Consider the following 12,967-nt stretch of genomic DNA (forward strand, 5'->3'; position numbering starts at 1 on the left):
ACAAACCTACCGTACATCAAACTGGTCACCAGTGAACACTAACAATCTGGAAAAGAGATTAGTAAAGCTTATTTAATGGGAATGAACAGACTGTAAGATTCTTACCTTACTCTGACTGATGACATTGCATAAATGGATGTGGGAGGGGGGAGGGGTTCCAAGGCTTGAGGTGGACAACGGCCTCTCAGCGCAAGGCGAGTGTGCCGCCTCATCTATGTCGCTTCCTCCTCATCAACCTCCCTCAGGAACCCCTCAAAGTCCAGAGTGGACTTTGGTTTATTAATTGCCTTGCTTGGCTGCGATTGGCTTACACCCGGCTAGATGCGCGGACTTGAGGTAATGGTGACACTTATTACTCGAGGCATCGGAAAAGCATCATTTTTGAGGCCGCATCCATGACTTTTGTGTATTTTCATGATTTACTGGTATTGCAAACTGTTGCATGATGTTACCGCATATTATGAATCCGTGATTAAAAATCGTGCGATTTAGGGGATTCCACGGTATATTCAGTCTGCTTCCATTTTCCACAAGTGGGTGATGTAATGAAACTTTGATTATTGGTCAGAATCCACAACTTCTTCACTGATGAGCAGTTAGCTATAATTTACAAGTCATGTGCGTTGTCAGCTTGAATATTGCACACCCATGTGGAGTGGATGTGGAGAGGTTGTGCTAAAACAACTGGACAAAATTTGGAACAAAACTGTAAAAATAGTTAATAACCCAGCAGTTATAAATGAACTGCCCCCCCCTACAAGTAAGGTAGAATGTTGTCTCCTTTACATCATTTTAAAGATACTTTTATAGCAAATGCTCGGATGAAGTTGCATCCATTGTGCCCTCTCCACGCCTTCCCCCGTGCTGCACGGGCATCTGGTAGCATTCATGACAAAACTTTCACACTGCCATGTGTCAGAACTCCTTCCTATCAGAATTAATTTATTCCCAGAACTGCTTCTTGTTGGAACTCTGTTCCCCAGATTAGTTCCCTCAAACTTCAACCTACAGCAGTGAAGTCCAAGTGTTGCAGATTGTCAATGACTGGAGGACATCTTTATTATGATGTATGAATTTTTTTCTTAAATGTTTTTCGTTCCTCTGATCAGCTTTTAAAATTATTAATGGCTGCCTCTGCTAGATCTCATAAGATGACATACAAAAAAGTTCACTTTCATGATTCATCCAACGTACAGTACTTTTATGATCAACAGTCTGTGTATCCAAAGTGACCTTATGTCCCCAAAATGCCAAATACAGTATAACATATCCAGAATATAGATACATACTTACATTCTTCTCTGAGATCCCAAGCCGTCATACAAATCAAAATTATTATTCATTTGATAGAGTAATTCCAGGTGCTTTGTGTGCTTTTTGTTTGAAAAAGTTTTTCAGTAATAATTTTCATACAGGTCACTGATGTATGAGGTATATTATTAAGGTATAGTTATTACTGAAATTTTTACTTAAAACGGTGTTTGAAGTCACTCATCAAGCCACCCCTGAATCTGTCATTCCATCTTACTCCTCTCTCTCTCTCTCTTTCATCCAGCCATCCATCTCTCTCTCTTTCTCTTCATATAAATATTCTAGTTCCCTGGTCCCCCCCCCCCCTCCCACCCAAAAAATCACCCTTTATCTTCTCGATGCATATTCTCATCATTGTTCATGACAGTGGTCACGAATGTGCATTAGTAAACTTATCATCATTATCATCAGTGTCATAGCCCTGTTCCCACTACACAGCATCCTTGAGTAAGACTTTTGGGTCATTGCTCTGGTACAGTTGCAGTTGAACCATTTTGGGAGTCTGATCTTTTAATAAATTGTTGACGGGGTATGAACAGTTCCATACCAATTTATATTTAGTCATTTATGTGGGACTGGGTAGAGTTGATATCAGTGGAAAAGAAAGACTGCCATGAAATATTTGTTAGATAATTTCTTAAGCCATCCTAGTCTGCCCTGTCAGAGTGCTATCTGGTCATCCTGACTAATTCAGAAAGAGGGGGTTTGGGGCAACTGATAAGTGATACTTTGATGAGATTGTGGTCAGAGGATCGTGCTGGTGGCAGTACCTCTATCTTATATTGATCTGGGTTATTTGTCAAGAATATTTATAAGAGATAGGCTTTATGGCCAGGATTGTCTGGTATTCTAGTTTGTGTACTGTACCATACAATACAGACAGGTCTTGCTATTTGGCTGTTTGCTATGTGATAAATTGCTACAATGATAATTCAAAAGTTGTACCCCTTTTTGGAATAACATTTAAGGAATTTTGTTAGAACAATTTGCAGTAGCTACCACTGAGAATCTCGTGCTGACACGGTGACACACACAGCCAACAGTCAGCTGTCTGGGCCAACTTGGCTGCCCAACATTTACGTGCACAGAACCCCAGCCTCGGGGGTGCGCAGGCAGTGGCCTTCACACCAAGCCTTTGAGTCTCATTTACCCACTCGCTTACGTGTCCTGTGCCTGTGATCATCTCCCTTGCATTCTCCGAGCTACCTAACCTTCTCACTAGCGTAAGACCATTGCAGTGCTATTGCTAATGCCAAATAACACTGCAAGTACGCCACAAATAGTGCTACATGCTATAGTAAATGGAGAGAGAACTTTGAGTGTGTGAAATAAGTGAAACTCTGAACTTGAAATCATGTCTGGTGTTAACCCCAGTGGAAAACGTGGTGTGATACTGATGCTGCTGAGGGCAAGGCTAGAAGGACAAGGTGTAGCCTTTTCCTTGACTTGAAATTAGACATTATTAATGTCCATAAGGGGTGACGCAGCCCGAGTAAGATTGCTAATGCCCAATAACTGCCCCAATCCACGGTGTTGACAGTCAGAAAGAAATCAGATGCTATAACGTGCCAGTCCGTATTGTTAAATGTCCAGTAAGAGCAAGAGAGCCTATCATGGAGAAGAAGGAGTGTCTTCTGGCTCAGTTGGTTAATGACCCAAACCAAGCAAAGCAGCCTTTTCACTGCTGTTTCATCTGCAGTAAGGTTCTCGATCTGTGGAAGGACCTTAAGGATAAGGAAGGTATGGAGGCAGAGGAGGAGTCCAAGGCCAGTTTGAGTTGGTTTGAGCAGTTCAAGGCCCATGCTGGCCTTAAACATGTGACCATGCATGGTGAGGCTGCAAGCACAGACCACATAGCAACTGAGGCCTTCCCTGTGCAACTGAAGGCTATTAAATGGAGGAGGGATACTCTCCAAAGCAGGCCTTAAAAACTTTGATGAAACAGGACTGTTTTGGAAGCGGCTATCAAGGAAGACATATACAATAAACTTTCAATTATCCGGCATAATTCAGGCAACCCCAACACCAGATATTGCATAGTACCCCCTGTAGGCTGTCCTTTTGGTATCGCAGTGGATAATGTGTTACTGTCCATCTTGACCCTCTGTCCTAAAAACTTTCCCTCAGTATTACCCTTGAGTAAAAAAAACATAAAATTAAGCATAAAAATTTAGCACAAAATATAATACAGTATTGATACAGTACATATAGTACAGTAATACGGTACATAATATAATCATAATCATACTTTATTCACTTAGTGTTGGCATCATTGGAGGGTAGATATGCACAGACACATCCTCACTATACAGCAGTCAGAGCACCCGGGCACAGAGTACTGAGGGGCCACGAGGTTAGTCACAACACTACAGCAACAAGCGAGGCATGGGAGGCCACAGACTAAGTTGCAGCACTAGGGTTTAACCACTGCGTGGTCACAAGAGCAGAGTGCACAGATATTTCCTCACTGTATGGCATCCACAGGAGAGACTGAGAGAGCGACGGTAGGGGCAGCGTACTGGGTGAGCCACTCCCACAACGCATTGTGATTGGCTGGTTCATTGCGGGGTCTGTCCTTATGCCAGTTGGGTCCCGTGTCTGGGCCAGAGGGCCATTTGCTTCCTGTTTCTGAGCCAGATATTGCATAATTTTGCTGGATATTGCATAATTTTGCTGGTTATTGTTTTAATAGAGCCAAGCAAAAAGCACTGGATATTGCGTTGGGCTGGATATTTCAATGACAGATAATTGAGAGTTTACTGTGTCAGCCAGGAAGCAAGATGTGCACCTGGGCTCAAAGCAGCCAAGTACTGCCTCACCCTCATCCATGGTGTCAGTGCAGAGGAGGACCTGAAGCTCAAGCCACTTCTAGTGTACTAATAGGAAAACTCCCAAGCACTGACAGGATTCATAAAGGAGAACCTTGGGATTATTTGGAGGAATAACCCCAGGGCCTGACTTACCTCCACAGTCTACTGGTCATACATGGCAGGGTACCTCTCTTCCCACCTTCATGACTATGGCAGCAGGAGCAACCTCACCAGCCATTTCCTCCAGTTCGTCGACAGTGCCTCGAGCCACCCTGAGTGCATGGAGGACTGGGTGGATAATATGAAAATGGTGCACTTGTCCCCTGTCCCCCAAACACATGACTGCTCCAACTGATGGATCAGGGCATCACTGTAACTTCCGTGGTGCACTATCTCCGCCACACCATGGAGCAGATTGTGAGGGTGAGTGGCTTTAGGGCGAGTGATGTAGTGTGATGCCTTTGGAGGAAGTTTATCATCAAACACGCCATCAACATTATAACAGGGATGTAGAAGGAGGTGCTGGTGAGTACATTGAACACTGTCTGGCACAAAGTGTGGTAAGAGTGTGTGGACTTCTTCACAGGGTTCCCAGCAGTCGAGAACATCTGTTGACACATCATTGACCTATCACATGAGGTGGGATCTGAGGAGGTCAACAAGGAAAATGTGCAAGAGGTCCTGGACAGTTAACCCATGCAGCTGTCCATGGAAGAGCTCATTGAGGTCAGGGAATGAATGGTGGAGGAATAGGAAGGTGGTGAGGATGATGGCAAAGATGGGCACCTTTGTGTTCTTGATATTAAAACCTTCAAGGAGTTCCTTGCAATAATGGACAAGGGCACTACGTTCATCTGGGACAAGCACACGAACCCAGCAAAGAGTGACACATCAATACTTGACCGAACAACACTTGAAGGATTACAGGGAGGTCTTGACAGCTAAGCGAAAGGCAGCACGGCAGGCCACCATTACTTCCTCCTCTTCCCCTGCCAGCAGCACCGAGGAAGAGCGAAGACCGTCAGTGAGTCGTGTGCAAATCCAACATTCCGCATCACTTGCCTCCATCATGTATGCCTTGTCTACTTTGCCATCTGGCACACCCATATACCACACTGCCATGGTGTCCCTCACCCTCGGTGCTCTGCCATCTATTGGCCATACAGCATCACCCACCCTTGGCCTCACTGTACCACTCTCCCTTGGCATCACCGCATCACTCCCCATCTCTCTTCACCTCCTGAGGACCTGGAGTGATCATCCAGGCCATCCAGCTGGTCCCCCAGCCTTGGGGATGACCCTTCATGATGACTTGGGCCAGCTAAGGACAAACTCCATGTGGGTGGCTGAGGTTTTAGGGTGTATTTTAGGTTTTGCAGTTGAGGGCACCCTCTCTAACCCCAATGAACCCATGTTATATTGGTCTCACTATACAGTAAATCATTATGTGATAGGTTTTTACTTGATTCAGTCGCATCATGCAGCATGACCAGACTGTAAATATAATACAGGTACACATACACACAACACACAAACACATGCACAACAACGTGGCACACAGAAAGTGTGAGTACGTTCAAGTACTTGGGTAGTGTGATGAGTAAGGATGGAAGTTTGGAGGGTGAAGCGCTTGAAAGGGTACAGCAAGGAAGAAAGGTTGTTGGTTTCTTGAAAGCAGTGGTAAGAAACAGGGAAGTGAGCATGGAAGTGAAAAAGTTACTACATGACAGTGTTGTAATACCAACTCTAACCTATGGAAGTGAAGCTTGGACGTTGTTGGAGGGATACAAGTCAAGAGTGAGAGCTGTGGAAATGAGTTATTTGAGAGGAGCATGTGGAGTCACATGGAGAGACAGATTGACAAATGAGGATGTGAAGGAGCATTGTGGTGTGGATGTGGATGTGATAGGAGGTGTTAGGAGGTGGTTTGGCCATGTGGAGAGGATGGAGAGTGAGAGACTGAGGAGGAGAGTGTATGTGAGTGAGGTGGAGGGCGGAGGGGGAGGCCAAGGATGAGATGGAGGGATGGAGTGGAGAGGTATATGAGAGAGGGGGGGTGTGAGTTGGGAGCAGGGCAGTGAAATGGCAGGGGACAGGGCGACGTGGAGGCAGTTTGTTTGTGGCCACCCCATATGGGATTAAGGCGTCTGTCATTAGATAGATGGAGATAGATAGACACACACATAATGCACAAACACATGCACAATAACATGGCACACAGAAAACAAATAAACAAACAAAAAATACATGTGCAACACACACACACACACACACACACACACACACACACACACACACACACACACACACACACACACACACACACACACACACAGGGAGTCATCAGAGGTAGACGTGCGACATTGGCGCGCCGTACCGAAACAACACAGCCAGTGGCATTACCTAAATTAGTATCTTTGAATGAGTCAAGCTCTGTACCAGGTTAGACTAAGTGATTTTCCATCATTAAAAGGAAAAAAAAAAAATAAGTTTAAACAAGACTGGTTCAAACAGAACAAAGAACCACGAGGAAAAAAAATGCGCTGAGTCAGCTGGGTTTGTTTAGACTACAGCAACACGGGGAAAGTGTACATACTCTGTAAGTACATACTCTGTTCATTTAGTATTACAAAATGGATACATACTTCAGTAAAACAAATTTGGAAAAGAAAAGGGATAAAAGTAAAAAGCAAAATGATGATTTCTACCAAGAACTGGTTGAAGTGGAGACTCACAATAGACTGTTGAAAGTGTACACAAACTAGAAATGGCTTTCAAAAATGAAATTGATGAAATAAAGAAGCAAATACACTTGCAAATGGAAGAGATAGAAAAACTAGGAAAGGAGGCCAATAAGAAAGACACAACCATCAGTGAACTAACAGTGGAATTGAGTATGCTTAGGAAGAAAGTGAGTGAAATGGCAAGTACCGTAGTCAATCACGAGAGTGTTATGGAAGAGTTCAAAAATGACACAGAGACAATTAGGCAAGCAAGCAGTCTTATGGACCAGAGCAGTGATATTGAGGAGAAGATAACACAGGTGAATGAAGCTGTGCAAAGCTACAAAAATGATGTAGAAACCACGTATGCTGAAATGGTGAAAGTAAAGAAAGACTTAGAAACAAGGGTGGAGGAAAAAAGCATTAAAAAGGAAGTGAAAAGAATAATCCAAAACAATCCAAAGTTAGTCAGAGATTCAGTAGAGATAAACAAATCAATAGTAATCACTGGTATAGAAGAGGAAGAAGTAAAAAACAAGATCACAAGAGACAAAAAGGAGATGGCAAATGTAATGAGCTTACTGAAAGAAGTATCAGAGGAAATCTGTGGTAAAGACATAGAGGAACACAAAAGGTTAGGGAAATACGAGAAAAGCAAGACAAGACCTCTAAAGGTGACTTTCCAGAGTGTAAACACTGTGGAAGAGATACTAAAAAATGCAAAGAATCTTATGGAAAAAGAGGAGTTCAAAAATGTATGGATAAAAAGATGCCTAACACAAGAGGAACTGGAATTACTGAAAGAAAAAAGGGAGGAAGCAAAAACAAAAAATGAGGGAAGATCAGAAGAGGAGAAGAAGAAATTTTTTTACAAAGTAATAGGATTGCAGGTACGAAAGTGGTACACAAACAGGATGGAAGAAAAAGGAGGAAGGTAGTAGAACCATGTCATGACAAGTATATCAACAAGATGATAAAGTTGATGTACTCAAATGTGGATGGAATGGTATCTAAATTACTAGAGATGAATGATTATGTCAGAGAAAATGAACCACAAATAATATGCCTTACTGAAACAAAATTAACACCAAGGATATCCAATGACATACTAAACTTAGAGGAATACAATATATGGAGAAGAGACAGAAATTTAAAAAAAGGAGGAGGAATTATAATATTAACTAAGAAAAATCTAAAAGTCAATGAAATAAAACTAGATATACCATCACAAGTAGAACTGATTGCAGTAGAGATCGACACATCTGAAGGGAAAGTAATTGTAGCCAATTTGTACATGCCACCCAGATCAAACACATGGGAAAGAGACGAATATGAGGACCTGGCAGAGAGTACAATTCAGAGTACAAGATCATTGCTACATAAAATGGAAGAGAAATCAGAAAGAATTATACTAACTGGGGACTTCAGTACAAATATAAATTGGAATACTCTAGATATAAATAGCCAAGAAAGCTGTTGGGACCAAAAGCTCCTGGATCTCGTACAAGAGTTTTTCCTAATGCAACATGTGAGAGAACCACCTGAAAAAGAGGACTTGATGTACCTTCAGTGCTAGATCTAATATTTACTAGGCAAGAAAATGATATTGACAGTTTAATATATCACCCTCCACTCGGCAAAAGCGATCATGCAGTACTAAATTATAACTTCAGGATAGCATATGACATAGTAAACAGCAATGACAGTTACAAAAAGAGTCTAAATAATAAAAAGGGAAATTATCAAGACCTAAAGAAGTATTTCTTAGAAGTTGATTGGGAAAATGAGCTTAGAGGACAAGATTTAAATGCTGTATATAAAAAATTTTGTGAATTTAATGAAATAGGAATCCAGAAGTACATCCCACAGCACAAAGAAGCAGATAAGAAAATACAGAAATGTTTCAATACAGAATGTAAAAAATCAAAAGAAAGAAGAGATTTGTTGTGGAATAGATACAGAAGACACAAAAGTGAAAGGGCGTATAATAATTACAAACAGGCAAGAAACGACTATACAAGAATAAGGAGGGAAGCCCAAAAACAGTTTGAGGACGATATAATAAATAAAAGTAGTGACCAACCAAAGCTGTTTTACAGCTATATCAGAAGCAAAACCAAAGTAAAAGATATAATACAATCCATTACGGACGAGGGAATCACTTATACACAAGAGAAAGATATTTGTGAAGCACTAAATAAGAATTTCCAATTAGTTTTTACAGAAGAAAAAAATTTTGAGAGGGACTATGTGGAACACGCATGTCCACACATACTACCAGATATACAAATAGCAAAAAAAGTAATACAGGAGGAGTTAAGTAGATTAGACAGAGGAAATGCAAGTGGTCCTGATGAAATTTCATGTTGGGTATTACGAGAATGTGCAAAGGAGTTAAGTAAACCATTATTTTTAATTTTCAAGAAATCCTTGAGTCAAGGTAAACTACCTGATATTTGGAAAAAAGCAAATATTGTCCCCTTATTCAAAAAAGGAAATAGACAAAATCCACTCAACTACCGACCAGTATCACTGAACATTGTTGTAAGCAAGGTATTAGAAAAACTTATAAGAAAAGCTTGGGTAAATCATCTAGAAGAACACAGTATGATAACAGAAAGACAGTTTGGTTTCAGAAAAGGAAAATCATGTGTTACTAATCTGTTGAGCTACTATGACAGAGTAACAAACACAATACAGGAAAGGGAAGGATGGGTGGACAGTATCTATTTAGATTTCAAGAAAGCTTTTGACACAGTACCACACCAAAGACTTTTATGGAAACTGTACCATCAAGTAGGAATTCGAGGCAAACTGTTTTGTTGGATGCAAGAATTTCTCATAAAAAGAGAAATGAGGACAATACTAAGAGGAAACTACTCATCATGGAAAGAAGTGACTAGTGGAGTACCACAGGGTTCAGTGCTGGCACCAATCATGTTTTTAGTGTATATAAATGATATAAACAGTAACACTGGAAATGAGAGCTATCTGAATATGTTTGCAGATGATGCAAAAATACAAAGGAGAATTACTAACACAGACTCTTGTAAAGAGCTACAAGAAGAATTAAATAAACTTCATGAATGGAGTAGTACATGGCAAATAGAATTCAATGTGGACAAGTGTCATGTAATCAAGTTTGGTAAAAGTGGAAAAAGACCTGATTGAGATTATAAGTTAGGAAATAAAACCCTATACACATCAGAAAGAGAGAAAGACCTAGGTGTGATTATCAATAACAGACTATCTCCGGCTGACCACATCAGCGAGAAGGTACGGAACATGTATACACTGCTTGCAAATATGAGAATAGCATTCACATACATAAATGAAGACATGCTAAGAAGGATAATAACATCATTCATTAGACCAACCCTGGAATATGCATCAGTAGTCTGGAGTCCTCATCTCAAAAAGCATATAGACAAGATCGAAAAAGTTCAAAGGGCCGCTACAAGATGGATACCAAGCTTAAGGGACCTAAACTACGAAGAAAGACTAAATAAACTGAATCTACCAACACTACAGGAGAGAAGGAAAAGAGGTGACATGATAATGCAATATAAGTGCATATCAGGAAAGGAGAAAATAGACATAAATGATTACTTAACATATGGAGAAGCATCAGCAAGAGGACACTGCAAAAAACTGCATAAGAAGAGAGGTGATAAAGAAGTAAGGAAATTCAGTTTCCCAAACAGAGCAATTGATCAATGGAATGCACTACCGAATGAAATAGTGTGTGCCAAAACAATTCACAAATTTAAGGATATGTACGATAAATATAGTTTAAGACACGGGACAGTACGAGCTTGACTCATTCCTGTAGAGATACAATTAGGTAAGAACAATTAGGTAAGGTAAGAACACACACACACACACACACACACACAGTGGGAGTCACAGATAGCAGATATGCGACCTCGGCACTCCGAACCAGCACGGCCAGTGGCATTACCTAAATTAGTATCTTTATATGAGTCAAGCTCTGTACCAGGTTAGACTAAATGATTTTCCATTATTAAAAGAAAAAAAAAAAAAAGTTTAAACAATCTATCTATCTATCTATTGCCAGACGCCTCAATCCCGTTTGGGGTGGCCACAAACAAATCGCCTCCAAGTCGCCCTGTCCCCCGCCATTTCACTACCCTGCTCCCAACTCACACCCCCCTCTCTCATATACCTCTCCACCCCATCCCTCCATCTCATCCTCGGTCTCCCCCTCCCTCTTCCACCCTCCACCTCACTCCCATACACTCTCTTCGTCAGTCTTTCACCCTCCATCCTCTCCACATGGCTAAACCACCTCAGTGTGTTCCTCACAACGCTTCCTATCACATCCACATCAACACCACAACGCTCCTTTATATCCTCATTCGTCAGCCTGTCTCTCCACGTGACTCCACAAGCTCCTCTTAAATAACTCATTTCCACTGCTCTCACTCTTGACTTGTGTCCTTCCAACAACGTCCAAGCTTCACTTCCTTACGGTAGAGTTGGTATCACAATATTGTCACGTAGTAACTTTTATTTCCATGCTCATTTCCCTGTTTCTTATCACTGCTTTCAAGGAACCAACAACCTTTCTTCCCTGTTGTACCTTTACAAGCACTTCACCCTCTAAACTTCCATCCTTACTCATCACACTACCCAAATACTTAAACGTACTCACATTTTCCAATTCCTCACCATCCAACCTCGCTATACATTCACTGACTTCACCTCTCTCAAAGACCATCACTTTACTCTTCCCTACATTCACCTTTAGGTTCCGTTTCTTACACACTCTCTGAAACTCATCCACCAAGCCTTGTAGCTCCCCTTCATCTTCACTCAACAACACAGTATCATCTGCAAACAACAGTACAGGGAGTTTCCAAACACTATCCTCTCTCACCAGGGCCACTCCAACATCCACTACCCTACCTTGTACCTCTTTTATTACCCCATCCATGTACAGGTTGAACAACCATGGAGACATGACACATCCCTGTTTCAAACCAACTTTCAAAGAGAAAAATTCACTTAGTTCACCATCCACACGCACTGCAGCCTTAGCACCATCATACATACTCTTCACAGCATTCAACAACTTCCCATCTACTCCATATATTCTTAACACTTTCCACAATCCTTGTCTATCCACCCTGTCATATGCTTTCTCCAAATCCATGAAAGCCGCATACAACTTCTTTCCCTTCTCTAGAAACTTTTCCACTAAAGATCTAAGAATGAATATCTGATCTACACAACCTCTTCCCTTCCTAAAGCCTCCCTGTTCTTCTCCAACTAATTTCTCTGTTCTTTCTCTAACTCTGTCTATAAGTATCCTACCATACACTTTTCCTATTATACTAAGAAGACAAATGCCCCTATGATTACCACACACACTTCTTTTTCCCCTTTTCCTTTGTACAAGGGAATAATTATACCTGACTTCCAATCCTCCGGGACTCTACCTTCCTCCCAGGCCAATCTGCACATCTTCCACATCCATTCTACTACTATCTCTCCCCCATGCTTCAGCATCTCACCACACACTCCATCAATTCCTGGGGCTTTCCCCGATTTAACTTTCTTCATTGCTTCCACAATCTCTATCCTACTGATTTCTACCTGTCTTCTCACCTCCCTCCTTCTCCCAGCCATTCCCCAGCCACTTATACTCGCATTACTTCCATCCTCTACGTTCAACAATTCCTTAAAGTGTTCTCTCCATCTGCTCACTTTTCTCCCTTCTCCACTAGTAATCTACCATGTTTATCTTTCACTCCCCTGCTAACTTCACTTCCACCCTGTCTTACTCTTTTCACTTCTCTCCAGAACATTTTCTTACAGTCCCTCCACTTTACACTCAAATTCCTTCCAAATTCCTCATCCACTCTCTTCTTACTCTCTCTTACTAATCTTTTCACCTCTCTCTTCCTTTCCACATATAACTCTCTCTTCTGCCTCTCAACTTCTTCCGCCCCTATTTCTCATCCATTCATTGTATGCTTTCTTCTTTTGTACCACAGCCTGTTTCACCTCTTCAGTCCCACCACGCTGTTCCTTGCACCCCCCTCTGTCTTCTCTTCCTTCCACACACCACATCACATGCTGCACATATTTCTTCTGTAA

General features: G+C 41.6%; 1 protein-coding gene across 5 annotated transcripts in view; it reads left to right on the top strand.

The window, feature by feature from the left end:
* Mef2 (myocyte enhancer factor 2) overlaps positions 1 to 12,967 on the top strand; it is a 209,162-nt gene that overhangs the window by 163,338 nt on the left and 32,857 nt on the right. The window lies entirely within an intron of this gene.

Source organism: Coenobita brevimanus, chromosome 62 (assembly GCF_032717465.1).
Source record: "Coenobita brevimanus isolate Jiangsu-jjx chromosome 62, ASM3271746v2, whole genome shotgun sequence".
NCBI classification, from domain to species: Eukaryota; Metazoa; Arthropoda; class Malacostraca; order Decapoda; family Coenobitidae; genus Coenobita; species Coenobita brevimanus.